The sequence below is a fragment of the Saccoglossus kowalevskii genome, chromosome 14, assembly GCF_978046115.1.
Source record: "Saccoglossus kowalevskii chromosome 14, keSacKowa6.1, whole genome shotgun sequence".
NCBI classification, from domain to species: domain Eukaryota; kingdom Metazoa; phylum Hemichordata; class Enteropneusta; family Harrimaniidae; genus Saccoglossus; species Saccoglossus kowalevskii.
Window position 1 is genome coordinate 19594384 of NC_140654.1, and position 20830 is coordinate 19615213.

At 33.6% G+C, this 20830-nt stretch overlaps 1 protein-coding gene across 3 annotated transcripts in view; it reads left to right on the forward strand.

Annotated features, from left to right (window-relative positions):
- Positions 1–3347: 3347 nt before the first annotated feature.
- LOC144350042 (uncharacterized) overlaps positions 3348–20830 on the forward strand; it is a 98595-nt gene continuing 81112 nt past the window's right edge. Inside the window, exons 1-2 of one of the 3 annotated variants that reach the window (XM_085508007.1) lie at positions 3348–3491; positions 5856–5988. The gene's annotated coding sequence lies outside the window, so the exon portion shown is untranslated. Of the gene's footprint in view, positions 3492–5855; positions 5989–20830 lie in introns of those variants that run through there. The other 2 variants (XM_085508011.1, XM_085508010.1) reach the window with 2 other exon arrangements.

The window sequence follows — 20830 nt, forward strand, 5'->3', positions numbered from 1 at the left end:
CTTGGCACATGGATGCTCTGAACTAGTGCGCAGATTTGATTAGTTTTGGGTGAAAATCTATGAATATTAATTACCTAATTTGAATGATAATTAACTGATTTCAAGCTGTTCCATGACTGTTCCACTGATATTTGAAGAACCACTCATTGGATTTTGATGAAACTTGGCACATGGATGCTCTGAACCAATACGCAGATTTGATTAGTTTTGGGTAAAAATCTATGAATATTAATTACCTAATTTGCATGATAATTAACTGATTTTAAGCTGTTCTATGACTGTTTCACTAATTTTTGAAGAACCACTCATTGGATTTCAATGAAACTTGGCACATGGATGCTCTGAACTAATGGGCAGATTTGATTATTTTTGGGTAAAAATCTGTTAATATTATTAATTACCTAATTTACATAATGATTAATCAATTTTCGGCTTTTCCACTGATATCTCAAGTACATGTACTAATCATAACATGTCAATAAAACTTGGGACATAGATGTCATATGACACTGCACAGACCTGATAGTTTTTAGGGTAATATCAGTACATATTAATTACCTAATTTGCATAATTAATTAATTTTCAGCTTTTGATATTTCAAGTAGTAATGATCATGTTTCAATGAAACTTGGTACATAGTTATTTGAGGACTGTGCAGAGACCTAATTAGTTTTTGGGTAAATATTTGTGCATATTAATCACCTTATTAGCATAATTAGTTAATTTTCAGCTTTTCACCTGATATCTCAAGTACTAATCATCACATTTCATTGAAACTTGTTACATAGATATTCTAGGACTGCAGAGACCTGATTAATTTTGGGATAAATAATTGTGCCTATTAATTACCTAATTTGCATAATTAGTTAATTTTTTGCTGTTCTATGGCTGTTGCACTTATGTCTAAAAGCCACTCATTGGATTTCAATGAAACTTTTAAAGAGTACCCATCACATTTCAATGAAAATAGGACTATACACCATATTAGTTTTTGGTAAATATTTATGCTTCTTAATCACCTAATTAATATAATTAATTAATACTGATATCTCAAGTATTGATCATCACATTTGAATAAAACTTGGTACATAAGTGCTCTAGGACAATAGACAGCCTGATTAATTTTGGGTTAAAATCTGTTCATATTAATTCTCTAATTAGCATAATAATTAATATTATTTTGGTTTTAATCACATTTCAATGAAACTTGTTGCATTGTGCAGACCTTATTAGTTTTACACTTAAATCTGTTCATATTAGTTACCTAATTTGCATAATTAGTTTTCTGCGTTTCCATCAACATCTCAAGTTCAAGTAATTTTGAATGTGTCTCCAATACTCTCAGCACACGGGAGTTCTTTCTAAGCTTTCTTTGATCTTCTTTCCTGTTGGATGAGTGTACAAGGTCCTTTGATCCAAAATCTCCTAATTTTCACAAAACGTGTGGTTTTTGCAGATCTATTCTTACCTTACAGAAATGGGTCTTGTGACAAGTCTAGATGGAATTACTGTAATTTTAAAATTTTGAGAACAAAACTGCTACAAAGTTTTGTGATCGCCTTGCTCACAAAATTTGTGTTAAATTTGAAAAAGCATTTAACCTTAAATTTATAAGGTCTTCTACTAAACATAGATCAGAAAATCCTGAATGTAGTTTAGTGACTTGATAATGCAAACAACTCGTTCATGAATGAATCTACGAAAATTCTTGTGGCTATTTGTAATATATACAAGTAATGTAAAGTAACAAAACTTGCGGTTATGGGCTACCATATTAAAACCGGATCATCTGATTTCCTTGACCCAGATGAATATATTATGGTCACCAATATATTATAGTTTTACATGAAAAGGTGATCAAGCAATTTTCAATGAAAAGATCAATTTTAGGGTAAGTTCAGTGTGTTCCTATTCCTGTTCACTGCTAGATCCTAGGTTGTGCATGAAATGTAATATCAAAACAACGGTCATAGCATTGTGCATTCTCTTTCCCAGATTGCCTTGCTGTTAGGACACTGAAATATTTTGCAAAAACTGCCATCAAATTCCATCATTTATTACCTTGCCCGTATCATCAAAGATGAAAGGGAAAAGTATATTAAGTGAAAAATGTCTGTGGTAATAATTGTTAATGTGTACACAATAACTTTACAAATTCTATTCAACATTTTTTTCAAACTTGGTCACCTAATTCATCTGTATAAAATCTTCCCCTAGTTCTGATGTCCTGTGTGAAAATATGCAAAAATTGAGAAAGTAATAGACAAAATCTGATAACGTTTGTTTCTACTTGACTGATTACTGATCATACACATTCAAAGGTCACTGGTCCCAGCTAGATTATGCATGGCTGTATGTGTTCAATGAAGTAAATCATTTATCTTGTAATTAATATCATTGGTACACATTTGAAAACATACCAATTAAATAAATGAACTTTTTTAGCAGAAAACAAGATGTCAGATTATTGATGTAGCGTTCCTACGAATAACCCCCGGTGCCAAACTTTTGATCAAGATCTGAAGCTGATAGAAAATTATGTCTTTAGTTCAAAGTTATCAAAACAAAAATAATGCACTTCCTATCTGTTCAAATTTACTTTCTATGCTCACAATTTTTTAGCATGTGATGTTTTTTTGATGTGTTGCACCCCAGTTGAATACAGGTTTGCATACATTTGTGATTCAAGGCTGAATTTATGAAAACCATAACTCATCTCAACTATTTTTGCTATACCTGAATTAATACATTTTTTCTTCAAAAAGTATACCAAAATATCATTCACACTAGTCCAGACCTGTTGATTTCTTTTAGTAGAGAGAAACATAAAAATATAGTCTGTTCTGAATTTTTGCTCTCAAAGAGTTATTCAGCCCTCATTATGAACCATATATTATAGTATATACAACTGTACCCTCTTGCATGCAGATATGCTGCCCCAATATGTGCTTTCTGTATTCAAAATTAATTTTGACAATGCATATTCATATTGAAACAAACTATGATGCAGGAAATAACATTATATAACAAAGGGCAAGGTCTCCATAATTAAACTATGTTTCTAATTGTAGTTATAAAGTGGTTACTTTTGAGGAGGTTATGGTTGTTATGAAATATTAAGAAATTCTGATGATTAATTGCTTTTTATGAAATAATTAATAAAATAACAAAATTATTGTTTGACCATTAAAGTTGATAACTTTTCTCAAAATTAATGTTTACAAAAAATACTGACTACCTTTTTATGGGTCTGATGTCCGTGATTGACCTTTTGACCTTTTAGAAACGTATCTGTGACGTCACTGTCGCATCAATATCGGATGCGACCTCTTCGTCGGAGAAAGTACTAGTACTGCCTTTTATGTACGGTGAACAATATCCGGTTGGATGTACCATGGACTGTAGTCTATGGGTGAATGTACACAAGACTGGTAGTAGTGAATATCAACCTGCCAGCGCACACTGACGCATGACAGGACTGGACTTACCAAGTAAGCAAAATAATTGTACTTTTATTATTTTCGTTTCATGGAGCGCCTTTTCGCAAAACAAAACTAAGTTCGTCGTGGTTGGAACGAAAGGCCGCAAAATATTTACATTTTCATCAAAAAATTATAATTTGAATATTCTAACCTCGATTTTGGCCAATAGCATTGGTTTTTGGATATCAAATGTGGTCACTGCAGCTGATTCATAACGAAGCAAAATGGGCATTGCAACACTACTGCAGATATAATGGTGGCGATTATTCCGTTTCTCTTGAGACGATTTCACTGATCTTATGGGTTTCATATGTATAGAAATTTACAACATGGAACAGATTCGCCATATATAATAGCAATGAACTGCCAAGTATTTTTTTTTGTCAATGAAAATCTCATATTACGAAATTTCAGATTTTGACGTTGGTGGCAGTATTACCCCATTACCACAACCATTCTTTGATTGAAATGCTACTAAATCAGAAATTATATGGATACAAACTCAAGACGAAATCACAGTTTTAAGCTACATCAAAATCAGTGATTTTTGGAACATATCAGCCAAGATTATTACAGCCATTCTGAGAATTATTCGGACAGTCAGTTAGCAAAATGACTTGCAACTTTGCAAAACACTTTGGTCTTTGCCCAATCTAGACTTGTTGGCACCACTTGATTGACTGCCACGTGGTTTGGGATTACTATTCCATAGGGGTTGTTGGTATGGTGAATTGCAAGTATTATCTAGCTTGCGAATACAGCAACCATTCTTTATTTTTTATATTTATATTATAATTATTTTCAGTAATTTTAAAAATCGCAAGTTGGGTGTTAAATTTGTCGAAATATGTCAACCCCTCACTCATTTTAGTTGTACCTGTTACAAAAATGGACTAGACATAATAACGGTTGTCATACCCTTGTCATTTTCAAATTGCAGTTGAAAATGTGATTCGCTCAAGGAAGGCACTTTTGATTTGACAAAGTCCATCAAACGGCTATAAATTGATCTATAAATCTACTTGTAAAAGAATGCATTGATCATAATTCAGTGGAAATTGCGTCCCAAGCGATGATAACAACACGCGCTAAAAACGAAAGGCTCATGGGTAGACGGTTGTTTGTAAACAATGACATGCTATGGCCATCTGACGCATATGCAGGTGACGACTCCCCCCGCTTTAAGTTTGTGTATTTCCCGTGAGGCAATAAACATTTATTAACTGAAGCCATGGTATATTGTATGTGAAGATCCGTCTCCCTGATGTAACAAATCTTCATATACCCTGAAGTAAATTACTGTTTATAATTGTTTTGTCATCTTAAATTTGAGATTTACTTAAAATGTCAAACTTGTGTTGTGCACAGTCCCTCTATGATAGAGGGACTGTGTGTGGTGGTAGCACATATTAGAGGCAAGCACTGCAGTGTGGCATATAACAGCCAGACACAACAATCCCAAAATAATTAATAATAATAATAACTTTATTAGGCAACTTAACCATCTGTGGGTTTTGTAAGATAAAATGATTACAAAGACAAATAAAATAAGACAAACTAAAACACTAAAAATCAAAATACACAGAAATTCAATAAAAGAAAAAAAATGAAAATTAGAAAATCTCTGAAAAATTTATTAAACAGCAGCAAGGTTCTCCCAGACCACAGTTACATATTTAACTTTAGAAATTGTATTTTTTAAATAATATGATACAGCCATATTATACTGTACAAGGAGATAATTTTCTTATTTTCGATGTGTTTATTGACACGAAAGTTTTGGATGTCATATAGTCATCTGCCTCCCCGCTGCCAACCTGGTTGCATTTGTTTACGTATTTAAATTATGCGCTTCATTTGTGTTGTCATGTTACTAGTGATTGGCGTGGGCGATATCCGGTCAGCTGCTCTTCCTGCATCCATATTGACGATAATGTTATGATTGTCAATGTAATTGAGTTTTCCAAAACTGTACAAATTTCCTTCTATCAACTCACCAGCCAACACAGTGCAGTCAGTTTAGCCTACCAGTATATGAGACGTGATGATGATGATATATATTGTAATTTTAAATGTGGATTTAGTTTTTATCAACAAATTAGCAGAATTAAAACCAAATGAATCATTATCATTAATCAAAATTTTAACAATCTCTAGCCAAGACTGTCTTGGTGAGAAAAAGCAAAAAAAAAAAAAAAATCACTCTGTATGCCCACAAACCTGCATCTAGACCTTAAATTTTCTACCTGAACCTAATTCGTTTGATTTTGTAGCTCATACCAATGTAAGCCTCTCTCTCTATCAGTAAGTGGTACATTCCAACATGTTTAACCATGCTTCTTTTGTGTAACATGCTGTTTATTTGTGTTATAGACTCAAGTCAATACATATATCATTTGTGGTGATATAAAGCTTATGCTGTACGCAGTATGTGGCGCAGTGATTCTCTTAGTTTAGTGGTTTGACCAAATCGCCACCACGCCATTCAGTATTGCTATTGATATTGGTAAGTTTTAACATCCATGTTCAGTATGAATGTATGACTGACTTGTATACATTGAAATTGACGTTTACGCTAACCACATTCCGTCTGTAGAGGGACTGTGTGCCCCCTCCCTTTGATGTTCGTTGATATCAATTGATTGATACCACAGTGAGCATTACTTTCATGCTTTGAACAGGCAGGGTTATAACCTGTATAATGATGTCAGTGGTACTGATGCACAGCAAAGAGAAAACTCAAAACATTTACTCTGTTAAGGCTGACCGAGTTTCATTTGCACTGTTAACATAATTGTCACCATTTCTTGGAAAATTTTGAAAGACTATAATTACATGTCTATTTGATCATGGAGGTGAAAACACAGAATTTTATTTTACCTCCATAATTTGACGTAGTATTTACTATGCCGTTTATTTATTTACTTGCTATAATTATTGTTGATGTTTTACCTTTCGTAAAATGGACCAATTTAAGTTACCAACTAAAAAGAATGACACATACATTCACTTGGTTTAATTGTAGCCACATAGGTTTTTTCCCATTTTTGCATATTTTTCTATAATTTCCTTACTAATTTTGAATCAGATGAATGTTACTTCTCAATGGCTACAGGTCTTAACCAAAGATTTTGACAAAATATTGAAATATTGTTAGACAATATTCTGTGACAAAAGTGGTACTTGGTACTCAAAAGGGTTATGGGTTATTGAATTGCCTGATTCAAAGAAAAAATGCAAAATAGTATAGCAGTGAAGTGTTAAATTGGAATTCTTTTGAGATATTTTTTTCTCTTGAATTTATGAAACTTTAAATTACTAACCAACTGTAATTTGATTACTTAAAACATAATTAATTTGGTATGCAATACTGTTACTTTAAAAGGCCAGAAAGGTCAAGCTATAGTACTAATCTTATTTCAAGGGAGCACTTCTTGCCTACAGCATGTCTGTGTTTATAGACACACAAGTTTTTAAACAGAAAGATAACAGTCACGCTTATTATTATTTAGTCTGTTGTCAAGACTACTGATAGTAAAAATAGAATAATTCATGTTGCCTTAGGTTGTCATGGCGTTGGCTATTTCGCGATTGTTATAGTCTATCAGTAGGTATGTAAGAATACTCTGGTTGTGAAAAAAATGTAGAGATGTTGCGAGTGTTAAAAAGTAGCAATTGCGTTTGTTCACATGACTTGTATGTGAGTGGGGGAATATTAGTCAAGAGTGGTAACTCTTAAAGCGAGAGGATCGTCACCTGCGCGTGCGTTGTAATTGAGTCCCAAGCGACGATAACAACACGCTGAAAATGCAAAGACTCATGGGTAGACGCTTGTTTGTAAACAATGACACGCTATGGCTATCTGACGCATGCGCAGGTGACGACTCCCCCGCTTTAATAATGTACATAAAGTTGTGAGAGATATATTTAGGCTCGATCGACATTACCGGGGTATATAATAATCAAAGTAAGTCTGATGTCATTGCCAAATATGTTTTAGAGTTGCAAATGTTGTAATTTACATGTCTATTGATGAAGAATGAACAATATAATTGTAACTTTTTCAAGTAAATTGCAAGACAGGTTTCTAGTGTTGTGTTGCATTCTGCCATGTAATTGTCTGCATGCTGATACATTGAGATATCTAGTATTATGTCATGAAAATAAAGTTAGAGCATGGAGCTAAAAAGAGTAGAGGAAAAAAATAAGCCCACATGTACATGCATTCTTATCCTTTACTTAATTGTTATTGTTGCGTAACTAATTTAATCTCTATCAGGAGATTTTATGTGTTTTGCCAAACTATTAATATCAGCAATCAGGGACATTGTAATTGCAGATCTATCAGTACTGGTTGTACAATAATGTCCGATTAATTATTAATATTAATTAATTAGAGGAACAATGGTTTCATGTAATAGACGAACGTTAAGAGTGTTGCAATGGGAGGTGTGTATTATATTTGTCAAATGTTTTTTTTTTTTTTTTTATTTTTATTGGATTTTCTTTTAAAAGTTGCATTTCTTGTATGCTTATACTAGAATAGAATAGAATAGAATAGAATAGAATAGAATAGAATAGAATAGAATAGAATAGAATAGAATAGAATAGTGTTTTATTAATACCGTAAAGAAAGAGTTAACATTTCTTTTTAGGTTTTCAGATTATTAAAGTAAATAATAAAAGTACATGAAATGTAAAAATTTATTTAAAAAGAATTCAAAATTAGTAAACGACAAAAATACTACAATTATTAATAATATAAGAAATATTAATATACTGTGATATGTAAGTATCACTGTATGTAGCATAGAATATGTATAAGATATAAAAGAACATGTTTGATAAAATAAAATTAGTGTTTATATTTAACTAAATATTTGCAGAGAGTGATAAGATGGTTTGTATTTGGTGACTGTAGTACAAGTTTAAATTGTTCTTTTTTGTTCAAGTTTTGGTAATCACTGTTAATTTCTTTAAGGATATTATATATGTCATCTCTGTGACACATAAATGCACAGCAATGCAATGTGTGTAGGACGTGTGAAAGTGTCAGTAACACAAAAATAGTTAGTGCGACAGAGAAACAAGGTGAAATGAGGTGGAACAAGCATGCTGACAAAAAGTATTTTACATGTAGTCTAAGTATTGTTCAAGAACAACTCAATTCCGGTGTAAATAAACCACAGCAAGTCACTCAGCAACAGGTTTTGAATGGCATACTCCAAAATAATCAAACGCAGAGCCAGCGTGTCACCTGTCAATCACAGACACATTTGCATAAACTGGAGGCGTATACCGGTACAACAGCACAATAGCAGCAGTTCTGGAATCAGTTTTTAATATTTCTGTGAGGGGCGAATTTTAATATATTTTTTTTTGGGTCGGGTCAAATTTACTTGTGAGAAGGTCTAATATACTAAGGCAATTGTAAATATTTTGTGTCTATATCCTGTCAATTGCTGTCCAGCTGACATATAGTTTTGTCTGGGTACAGGGTGTAGTGACAATTATATACTTCCAGATGGCAGTACCTATGTTTGTTTCACAGTCAAAAGTATTCATAACAAATACAAGGCCATCATATGATAAGGGTGTGTACTGGATGTGTATCATTTTTTAATTCAGTGCACAGGTTGGCAGTACATGCGATGGCTCATCATGTAACACCTGTTTTAAAAAAAAACCCACATATTTGTTAAAAATAAACACAATGATATGATATTATGAAATTGTAACGTTACAGCAGAATGCACACCTCCTGTTGAGCTATAGAGTTAAGCCCTACTTTGATGGCCATATTGAATTGAAAAATGAGCAAAATACTTCATACTTTTCAAATAGCCAGTCACTGGTAATAATGCAGAAAAATTCACACAAACCATACCCATCCTTAAATGACAAAAAACATGCTGATGCCCTTTCCCAATACACGTGGGTAGGATAAGAACGAGCTGATGCCCTTTCCCAATACACGTGGGTAGGATAAGAACGGGCTGATGCCATCATAAAACTTGGTAGCATTCATGTTATGACTCAAATTGACAATATTTGTCTGTTGCTGAAATTTAGCACACAAATTATAAATTAATAAGTATAGCCCCCTCTAGTGTTCAAAGTGAAATACACGTAGCCTCCCTGTAGCGTTACCATCATTAATTTATACATACCGTACTCATTCGATTTGGCATCCAGGCTCAACTAAGCGCCCATCCCTTACTTTTGGTGAATTTCCATTTTTGAGGTCATATTCAACTTTAGCCCTCGCCCTTTTCGAAACACCCCAGATTTTGACTGTCAAGTTATGAAACCGTTCATTGGATATTATTTTACTGTTATAATAATTACGGTTTAAATTTGTAATTGTTGCAGTTGGTATGGAAACTATGCTTCAACATGACTCATGTACAATCATGAAAAGTGTTTCTTCCATGCTCAGCTCAACTGTGATTAGCCAGTTTCTTGAAAAAAAAGTCTTTAAACAAACTTTTTTGGTCAAGATTGGCACCAGCAGATCGTATTTAAACATCGCTGCAATTAACTTTCACTATATGTTAAAATAATGACATATTGTTAATATTTGGAAATTTTGTCATTACAACACCACATTTTGATTGATTGATAACAGGGTTGTTAAGTCAGAGGATGTTGTATGTCAAATTGTGCAGAAAAAAATCATTCTGGAATTAGTCTTGCATCAAGAAGTAATATTTTCTGGTTATGCAGCCATGTAAATGGTCAAAATTAGATATATAAAACATCTAAAAATAAAAGAAAATAATCTTGAAAATTAAGACTGGTATGTTTTGGAAGTGTAAGTTAATTTTTGATTTGATTTTAAAATATTTTAATGACAGAATTGCAGACAGTTTTCAGGTGTAATGACTAAAATGTGATAATGACTGTTTGTATTGTTGTACATTCAGAACTTAACATACAATACATACAATAAGTTTATTTTAGGTTAGATTAGGTTATAGATTAAAAACCATTGTAAGTGCATGAAGAGATCCTTGGCTGATTGTTGCCTTGTACAACTGATTCATTATTCTGCCATGGAATTTGGTAAATGAAAACTCAACGATTGGTTTATTGTTTGTGTTTAGAGTGTCAACTGTCAAATGAAAACAGAACAAAAGCAAAGAAAGCATAGCACTGTACGTTGAGTAGCTATATACTTTATAAAGTACATGCTATCATAGTATTGTTAGCTTTCTACCAGACATTGGCGTTGTCTTGTTGATGTGCGATCCTGGAGGTGGCAGTGATGGATTAGAAAGGTATGTTTTCATTCACTACTGTACTGTAAAACACTTCATTTTAGCTGGAATAAATTTTCGCCAGAAAGACTTTTTGCTTGTTTTGTATGGAATTTGTATGATATTTTGACGAGTTGAATGTAAAATATATAAAAAAGTATATTCGCTGCATTTTATTTTCACTGAATCATTCCTTCCATGGAAATAATAAAAAAAAATTAATGTACAGTATATCACTTAGTTTAGCAGGATTTTCACTTGATCACTGAAAACGGTTAAATTGTCATTGTTCAAAATGTTTGCTATTTCGTAATTAAAGCGGGAGGGTTGTCACTTTCGCACGCACAGGAATTGAGTCCCAAATGACGATAACAACACACGCTAAAAACGCGAAGGCTCATGGGTATATGCTTGATTGTAAACAATGACATGCTATGGCCATCTGACGCATGCGCAGGTGTTGGTTGACGCCCTCGCTTTAAAGAACAACAGTTCACAAAAGTGACTGTAACTCCCGACTTCAGGACTCTTGTGACTGCTACAATACTTTTCATGACTTGTCAAATTCAGGAAACTTGTAAATTCAAGCAGTTTACAATATGTTGCTGATAGCTAAATGTGTTAAATTAAAACACGATGAATATTGAAATTTAACCATAAATATAGTGTCTCCTTCACAAGCCAGTGAAATTAAAACTATAGTAAAATATATCCCTGCCTATTAAATGCAAATGAATATTTCCATGATGTATGTCATATCATGGCTATTGTTTTTTCTTAATTCTTGATAGAGGACGATAAGGAAATTCAACACACCAGGATTTGTTCTGTTATTCTTTAATTTTTATGACAATAACAATTGTTAACTAAATTTTTCTCTAAGGAAATTTAGTAAAGTGACATTTTGTGATTTGATCTCAAAAACACATCAGATCTGGTATTTTCGAAGACAAAAGGCATGAAATTGAAAAAAAAAAAATGTTTTTCGAATTTCACTGACAAACTTGGGGTCTTATTTAAAAATAAAATTGTGGAAAAAAATTAGATTTATACTGGTGGCCAATTCTTAATTACCAGTACATATCGTTTATTTGTCAAGTCAACGCCTTCCCTGTTACTGTTTAAAAATGGCAGTACAGTCAGTACACACATTTCTGGAAAGCATAATATACAAAATGTTTCCTTTTAAAACCATATGCTGTAGAGTTAAAACATTAAGGATGATTTATAGTCGCATTCTTTTCTAGTAGACAAAATATTTTATTTTTTATTTTTTTTTAATCTTAGATTTACAAATTTAACCCTCTAAGTATCAAAGTCAACTTTAGGCACCAGCCACAAAATGGTTCTATTTTTAGTCTGCTCTTCAAATTTCAAATTTGGCGATCAAAAACTAGAAGCAATGTTTGGTCCACAATCGAGATTGAATTCGGTGAAAATTACAGAAAATTACAAAAAATTGGCACTCAAAGGGTTACTTTTGTCATCTTTTTAGTCCCCGTTCGGACAAAGTCCGAAAACAGGGACTTATAATTCGATCTCCATCCGTGCGTCCCTGCGTCCGTCCGAAGTCATATCTCAGGATCCCTTGGACCGATTCCGTTCTTTCTTTGCATGTGCGTAGTACTTTATGTGGGACATATGCACATGCAGTGGTTCAGCGATTCGATTCAAAATGGCTGACTGACAGCCATCTTGTTTTTGGCTCCCATGTGCGAAGCACATAATGGGAGTCTTTGCAGTTAGTGTGTATGTATGTGTGTCCGACTGTTCCACTGCTATCTCAAGAACCATACATCGGTTTTTGATGAAACTTGGTGCATAGATGCTTTGGGCCATGCGCAGATTTGATTAGGTTTTGGTAAAAATCCATGCTCGTTAATTACCTAATTTGCATGATAATTAGCTAATTTTTAGCTGTTCTATGACTGTTCCACTGATATCTAAAGAACCACTCATTGGATTTTGATGAAACTTGGTACATAGATGCTCTGAACATATGCGCAGATTTGATTAGTTTTTGGTAAAAATCTGTGCATATTAATTACCTAATTTGCATGATAATTAGCTGATTTTTAGCTGTTCCATGATTGTTCCACTGATATCTAAACAATCACTCATTGGATTTTGATGAAACTTGGTACATAGATGCTCTGAACTAATGCTAGGTTTTGATTAGTTTTTGGTAATAATCCGTGGATACTAATTACCTAATTTGCATAATGATTAGTCAATTTTTGGTTTTTCCACTGATATCTCAAGTACAAATCATCACATTTCAATGAAACTTGGTACATAGATGTCATATGACACTGCACAGACCTGATAGTTTTTATGGTAATATCAGTACATATTAATTGCCTAATTTGCGAAATTAATTGATTTTCAGCATTTGATATAAGTAGTGAGCATTACATTTCAATGAAACTTGGTACTTGCATACTCAAGGACTATGCAGAGATTGATTGTTTCTGATAAATATTTGTGCATATTAATCACCTAATTTGCATAATGCTTAGTCAATTTTCAGTTTTTCCACTGATATCTCAAGCACTAATCATCACATTTCAATGAAACTTGGTACATAGATGTCATATGACACTGCACAGACCTGATAGTTTTTATGGTAATATCAGTACATATTAATTACCTAATTTGCATAATTAATTAATTTTCAACATTTGATATAAGTAGTGAGCATTACATTTCAATGAAACTCGGTACTTACATACTCAAGGACTATGCAGAGATTGATTGTTTCCGATAAATATTTGTGCATATTAATCACCTAATTTTTATAATTAGTTAATTTTCAGCTTTTCTACGCGTATCTTAAGTACTAAACATCACATATCAATGAATGTACATGGATGCTGTAGGACAATAGACAGACCTGGATAATTGTGGGTTAAAATCTGTACATATTAATTACCTAATTTGCATAATTAACCAATTTTAAGCTTTCACACTGATATCTAAAGTACTAATTATTCCATTTCAATGAAACTTAGTACAAAGATGCTCTAGGACAATGTACAAACCTAATTAGTTTGGGGTAAAAATCTGTTAATTCCCTAATAAGCATAATAATTCCAAATTTTTTGGTTCTAATTACATTTCAATTAAACTTGGAAACATAGATTTTCTGTTACATTGCACAGACCTCATTAGTTTTACACTCAAATCTGTTCATATTAATTTTCTGATTTGCATAATTAGTTTTCAGCTAAGTAATTTCGAATTATATTTAATGTGTCTCCAATACTCTCAGCACATGGGAGTTCTTTCTAAGCTTTCTTTGATTTGAAAATGTTGTATTTTGGACATGCTTTGTCAGTTTTCATTCAAACTTGGTACATAGATTATACATGTTAGGATACATGTCCATGGCGATTTATTTCACAATTGGATCAAAGATGGCCGACTGGCAGCCATCGTGTTTTTTGAAAATGTCGTATTTTGGACATGCTTTGTCAGTTTTCATTCAAATTTGGCACATGCATGTACTTTATACATGTTAGAATGCATGTCCATGACAATTTGTTTCAAAATCTGGTCAAGGATGGCCGATTGACAGCCATCTGACTTTTTGGCCTTACTACTATATTTCCACAATTTATGTACCATTTTCATTCGTATTTGGCACATACATCATACATATCAGTGTGTTTCATAATCAGATCAAAGATGGCCAAATAACGGCTGTTTTTTCGCCATATTACTACTATGCAGAACACGTGTTTTGATGTAAATAAACAATCTGTTGTATACGCCACTTAGAACTCAAGTTTCAAGGAAACGCTCACGACAACCCCTCCGCTTTAATATGATGAGCACAAAGAGAACTTAATTTAACGGGGACTGTGTCATTTTCAATGACTTGTACAAATTAATCTTATTTAATTTTTGGCACATTTTTGTTATAAATGTAGTATATAACAAATTATGTCAATTAAATCAAAAGTGGGGTGTGAGTGTGGGGTGTTGTTGTTATTGTTTACAAACAAGCATCTACCCATGAGCCTTTGGATTTTAGCGTGTGTTATCATCTGTCGACTAAAATCTCACATACAAAAATACATAAAATATTGCTCAAAAATGATGGCAGGAATATTCATAGTGTTCAAATAAATAAATAAATCTTTTTAAAAGAAAATTATAATTTGGATTTGTCATATAAGATTTTCCAGTATTCAGGATTCTTGACCATAACAGTTTTGAGGTCATTGACCCTTTCAGCTGTAATTCAACACAGCAGCAAACACTATGCTACTTGACTTCCTAACAAGTCTGAGGTCCTGTAAGGCTAACAAGGATATTAATTTATTGACATGAATTTATTATTGATAATTCACTAAATAAAACATTTGTCAATCAGAGTAGATACTTTGAAATTATTAAGAGTTATGTTAGCATTTAATCTCACTGAAATAACATGTGATAGTTGTTGACATTTATTGAATTATTAACATCACAGGTTCTTGAAACCTTTTTCAGACACATACTAGTATGCAAATTGGATCTTCACTGCAAATCCTGTTCTGATTTTGATCAGTTGTAAATTTGTTATTCAAAGTGTATTGAGTTAGCAGCTGTTTTATAAATGCTACATCAGGTTAAAACCTTTTATTACTATTAACTCTGACTACAGTAGAGAATGCGATAACAACAATAACTGACTCAAGTTGTTGGAATTATTCTCTCCGGTCGATATTTAGATTATCCAGCAGTTCATAGTGAGTATTCTTTCATTCGGTGTGTATGTTACGAGTGTCAGTTTGTTGTTTGTTTAATTCACATCTCTGTTGGTATTTTAAATTGGTAAATTGATACCACATAGAAGCTGCGACTGAATTACATTTATAAATGTACATATCAGAGATTTCTGTATATTTGACACCAATTGTGTTGGGGCATGCGGAGTAGGTGTCCCTAATATGAACTTAAATATAATTTGTAATCAGGAGTAAATTAATCTTAAATTTGTCTTAAGGATTGACTCGGTTAATGTATGCTTTTGACGCATGAAATTATTGAAACTTTCCAATAAAATATTATTTGTGACTTGCTGTTTGAAAGAAAAATCCAAAAAAGGGCCACAAGAGTTGGGTTTAATGCTATGAATCGCAAGAAAATTGTTTCCATAGAAACAAGTTTGGGTACTCTCTCTTTTATTTTGCTCTTGATCATTTAATTGATGGAATCGTTTGCTCAGCAAAACAACTATTTGTGGTACTTCAAAGTTCCTACATTTTAAGTTGTTAGCCTGCATCTTTCAAAGGATCTAAAGTGACAACAGTGACAATATAAAAACCTTTGGTTCAAATTCGTTCCAATCCCAGAGATTGAGAGTTTTCCTTATAATGAGAAATCAACGAAACATCAGCCGTTTTGTCCTGTTCATCCAGATAATAATCCATTTATTGTGTGCATATCTCTGAATTGCCCCCCCCCCCCCACCACTCAGCTATTGAGTCATTGAGTCATCTAATTGCTAGCTGGTTTGCAGCATCGCCATCCACTATGCTGAATGTGACTTCAAAACACAGACAGCCAGTGTTTAGTAAGACCGTGGTCAATAACATCCATTTGGGGATGATAATTCTTCATATTTGCAAAAGCCAAGGAATTATCCTGAAAGAGAACAGAGAACAGAACAAGACAATAAGCGAGTTAAACTGAGAACCAAAACGTGTATATACTTTTCGAGTTAAAATAAAAATTAGGCCTGCAGTCGATAATTGCATTCAGAAGTGTCTTCCATGTATCCCTTTATCGTTTGCAATAATGTAAGTGTTCTGGATGATATGACATCATTGGTCAGTAATACTCAAAATGATGCCAGTCATGTGACTAGTTTTGACCAATAAAATTGAGTGTCCCATACTTTAGGGCTAATAATATTGCATGATAAATAAAACTGAAATTAAAGCGGGATGGTCGTCACCTGCGCATACACAGGAATTGAGTCCCAAGCGACGATAACAACATGCGTTCGTGGGTAGACGCTTGTTTGTAAACAATGACACGCTATGGCCATCTGACGCATGCGCATCTGACTCCCCGCTTTAAACTTTGTTTATTTTTAATTCCCTATTTATTTATTTATTTATTTATTTGTTCATTGATTTATTATTCCATTCGTTTCTTGGATCATTTATTTGTTGTGTTGTTGCTGTTGTCATGGTGAGCTATTTACATCAACGATTTCTCATTATTAGTCCCCGTTCGGACGCAGTCCGAAAACGGGGACTTATGTTTTGCCCTGTGTGCGTCCGTGCGTCCGTGCGTCCGTGATCACCTGTATCTCGAACATGCATGGACCGATTAAGTTCAAACTTCACTCATACATCACACATTATATGGGACATATGCACATGCATTTTTTTCATGATCCGATTAACGATAGCCGAATAGCGGCCATTTTAAGGCCGAAAATGCATCAAAATCGCACATTTTCACCATTCCGGACCCGGATCTCAGTTATGCATGGACGGATTTTGTTCAAATTTGGTACATACATTAAACATAATAGGACCTTGATGCACGTCATTTTTTTTTTTGGATCGGGTTCGAAATGGCCGACTGGCGGCCATTTTGTTTTAAAGAATTCAGTTCTGGATCCGTATCTGAGACATGCTTGGATTGATCGAGTTCAAACTTCACACACACAAGGTACATCATGTCACAAATATGTATGTGCATTTGTTTCATGATCTCATTAACGATAGCCGAATAGCGGCCATTTTAAGGCCGAAAATGCATCAAAATTGCACATTTTCACCATTCCGGACCCGGATCTCAGTTATGCATGGACGGATTTTGTTTAAATTTGGTACATACATTAAACATATTAGGACCTTGATGCACGTCATTTTTTTTTTTTTGGATCGGGTTCGAAATGGCCGACTGGCGGCCATTTTGTTTTAAAGAATTCAGTTCTGGATCCGTATCTGAGACATGCTTGGATTGATAGAGTTCAAACTTCACACACACAAGGTACATCATGTCACAAATATGTATGTGCATTTGTTTCATGATCTCATTAATGATAGCCAAATGGCGGCCGCTTTAAGGCCGAAAATGCATTGAAATCGCACATTTTCACCATTCCGGACCCGGATCTCAGTTATGCATGGACGGATTTCATTCAAATTTGATACATACATTAAACATAATAGGACCTTGATGCACGTCTTTTTTTTTTCGGATCAAGTTCGAAATAGCCGACTGGCGGCCATTTTGTTTTAAAGAATTCAGTTCTGGATCCGTATCCGAGACGTGTCTGGATTGATCAAGTTCAAACTTCACACACACAAGGTACATCATGTCACAAATATGTATGTGCATTTGTTTCATGATCTCATTAACGATAGCCAAATGGGGGCCGCTTTAAGGCCGAAAATGCATTGAAATCGCACATTTTCACCATTCCGGACCCGTATCTCAGTTATGCATGCAAATAACGCCGAATAAACGGCAAGGTAAAGACTATGTCTAATTATAGTAAATACGTACTGCGTGCGTGACTCGAACCGGCGCTCGCGTACGGCACCTAATCGCCTAGCTTAACGCTACTACACGTCTTCCCCTCGGCCACCGGGCATCCCCTAAAAAGGATGCTTAATAACCGAGCTTATTACGTGCAGAGAACGTCAGTTATGCATGGATGGATTTTGTTCAAATTTGGTACATACATTAAACATAATAGGACCTTGATGCACGTCTTTTTTTTTTTCGGATCAAGTTCGAAATGGCCGACTGGCGGCCATTTTGTTAAAGAATTCAGTTCTGGATCCGTATCCAAGACATGTCTGGATTGATCAAGTTCAAACTTCACACACACATGGTACATCATGTCACAAATAGATATGTGCATTTGTTTCATGATCTGCTTAACAATAGCGGAATGATGGCCATTTTAAGGCCAAAAATGCATCAAAATCACATATTTTCACAATTCCAGAACCGGATCTCAGTCATGCATGGATGGATTTTGTTCAGATTTAGCACAATGTGTTGTACATATGCAGGTGCATTTCGGTCATGATCTGCTTTGAATGTATATGTCACTCAAATATGAACGGAACGGGGACGTGTCATTGACAATGACTTGTTAAAAATAGTTCTCTGCTGTGAATCAAATGATTGCAAATTGTACAAATATGAAAAAAAACAGGACTACACTTGTAATTGAGCAAACATGGTATAGACTACTACCTACTGCTGAACAAACATGTTAACAGATTCAGTGATCTGTTAACATTCTACAATATTTTAAGCATCCCTAACTGTCTCATATTTCATACATCATAATTGTCAGATAATAATTTTTAATAATGTATGCCTTTGCCATCTAATCTAGAGCCAGCTGTTTTCATCTTTTTTTTTTATTAAGATTTTATGATTATATCGCTTCACAAATTTTATTAAAAAATATGTGATATTAAAACAAATTGTCAGGCAGTATTTAAACATGTTATCTTTTCGAGGATACATATGCAAATGATAGATTTTGAGCACTGTATTTTCTTCACATTCTTTGTTAATTATCTCAATGTGTATAACATGCAAGTCTCTACAATATGACATAATACAAGGCAGATTTGATTCACAGTGGAGTTGAACCATATTTATTACAGAGCAGAGTTTGACACATTGAAAAAACCTGTGTGTGTGCATCTGTGCATCTTCACCTGTATCTCAGACATGTCTTACACATGTTCGATCACATTCAAACTTCACAGATACATCACATATCCTAGGCGACATATACTTGTTCATTCGTTTCATGATCTGATTCAAGATGGCCGAATGGAGGGTCATTTTTGTGCTAACAAATCACAAAAATCTAGCATTTCTGCTATTTCTAAGCCAGATCTCCATCACGTATGGATGGATTTTTTTGACATTATGAAATCTTGATGAACATCATTTTGTTTTTCCCATCAGATACAAAGTGGCCAACTGGCAGCCATTTTCATGATCTGATTCAAGATGGCCGAATGGAGGGTCATTTTTGTGCTAATAAATCACAAAAATCTAGCATTTCTGCTATTCCTAAGCCAGATCTCCATCACGTATGGATCACATATTTTTTTGACATTATGAAATCTTGATGAACATCATTTTGTTTTTCCCATCAGATACAAAGTGGCCGACTGGCAGCCATTGTGTTTTAACAAATGCAGTTCTGAATCCATATCCCTGACATATTCTAACCATTCATGTCCAAATCAAATATTAGGATAAAAAAAACATAATATTTTCTAAACTTGATAACTGACAGAGATTATGTAATTATTACTTGTTCATTATGTGTTTTTAGTCAGAAACAAGGGCTAGACTAAATTGGAAAATTGAGCATTTATCATACGCTCACCTGTTCACATTATATTACACTATAATTAGCTCAAAAATCTGATTTCTTTTGGATTATATTGATAAACTGTCGTAACCAAATTGTAATTCTCTTTTCCCCTCAGATGATAAAAAAAGACTGAAAACACTTGAAAGAAATTAGGTTGTGAAATCATGCAAAGCATATGAATTATACAATTTAATTGGAGGAGAGACATGAATGCTTTCAGAAACTAAGAGAGAATTTCAATTACAAATTTCACTGATAAACACCTTTCTGTCAGCATAAATAACTTGATTTTGTAATTTTGATGAATTTGATGTACTGAGAGGCCTATTACACAATCTCTCTTGTATATTATATGCTAGATTTTAGCTGCTTGCTGACACGATGAAAACAAGATTTTTATCCATACATCTTTTGATCAAAGGCACTAAAAAAAACATGGACATGATCATCATCATCATCATCATCGTCTATTCTTCATTTCGAACGTAGCAAAACAAACACTTTTTTTCACACATCTGGCAGATAAGGGTTTTAAACTTTTAATTTGACGAACCTAAAAATTAGCCTACTCAAGCAGAATAAAATAATCATGATAACATAAATTATTCACTCAAAAAGATGAAAACCAAGATGGTGGATTTTATTCAAATACAATTTCAAATAAAACAGTTCACATAATCCATTTACTCTAATGTTTACCACATTTGTGTGCTTTTTGA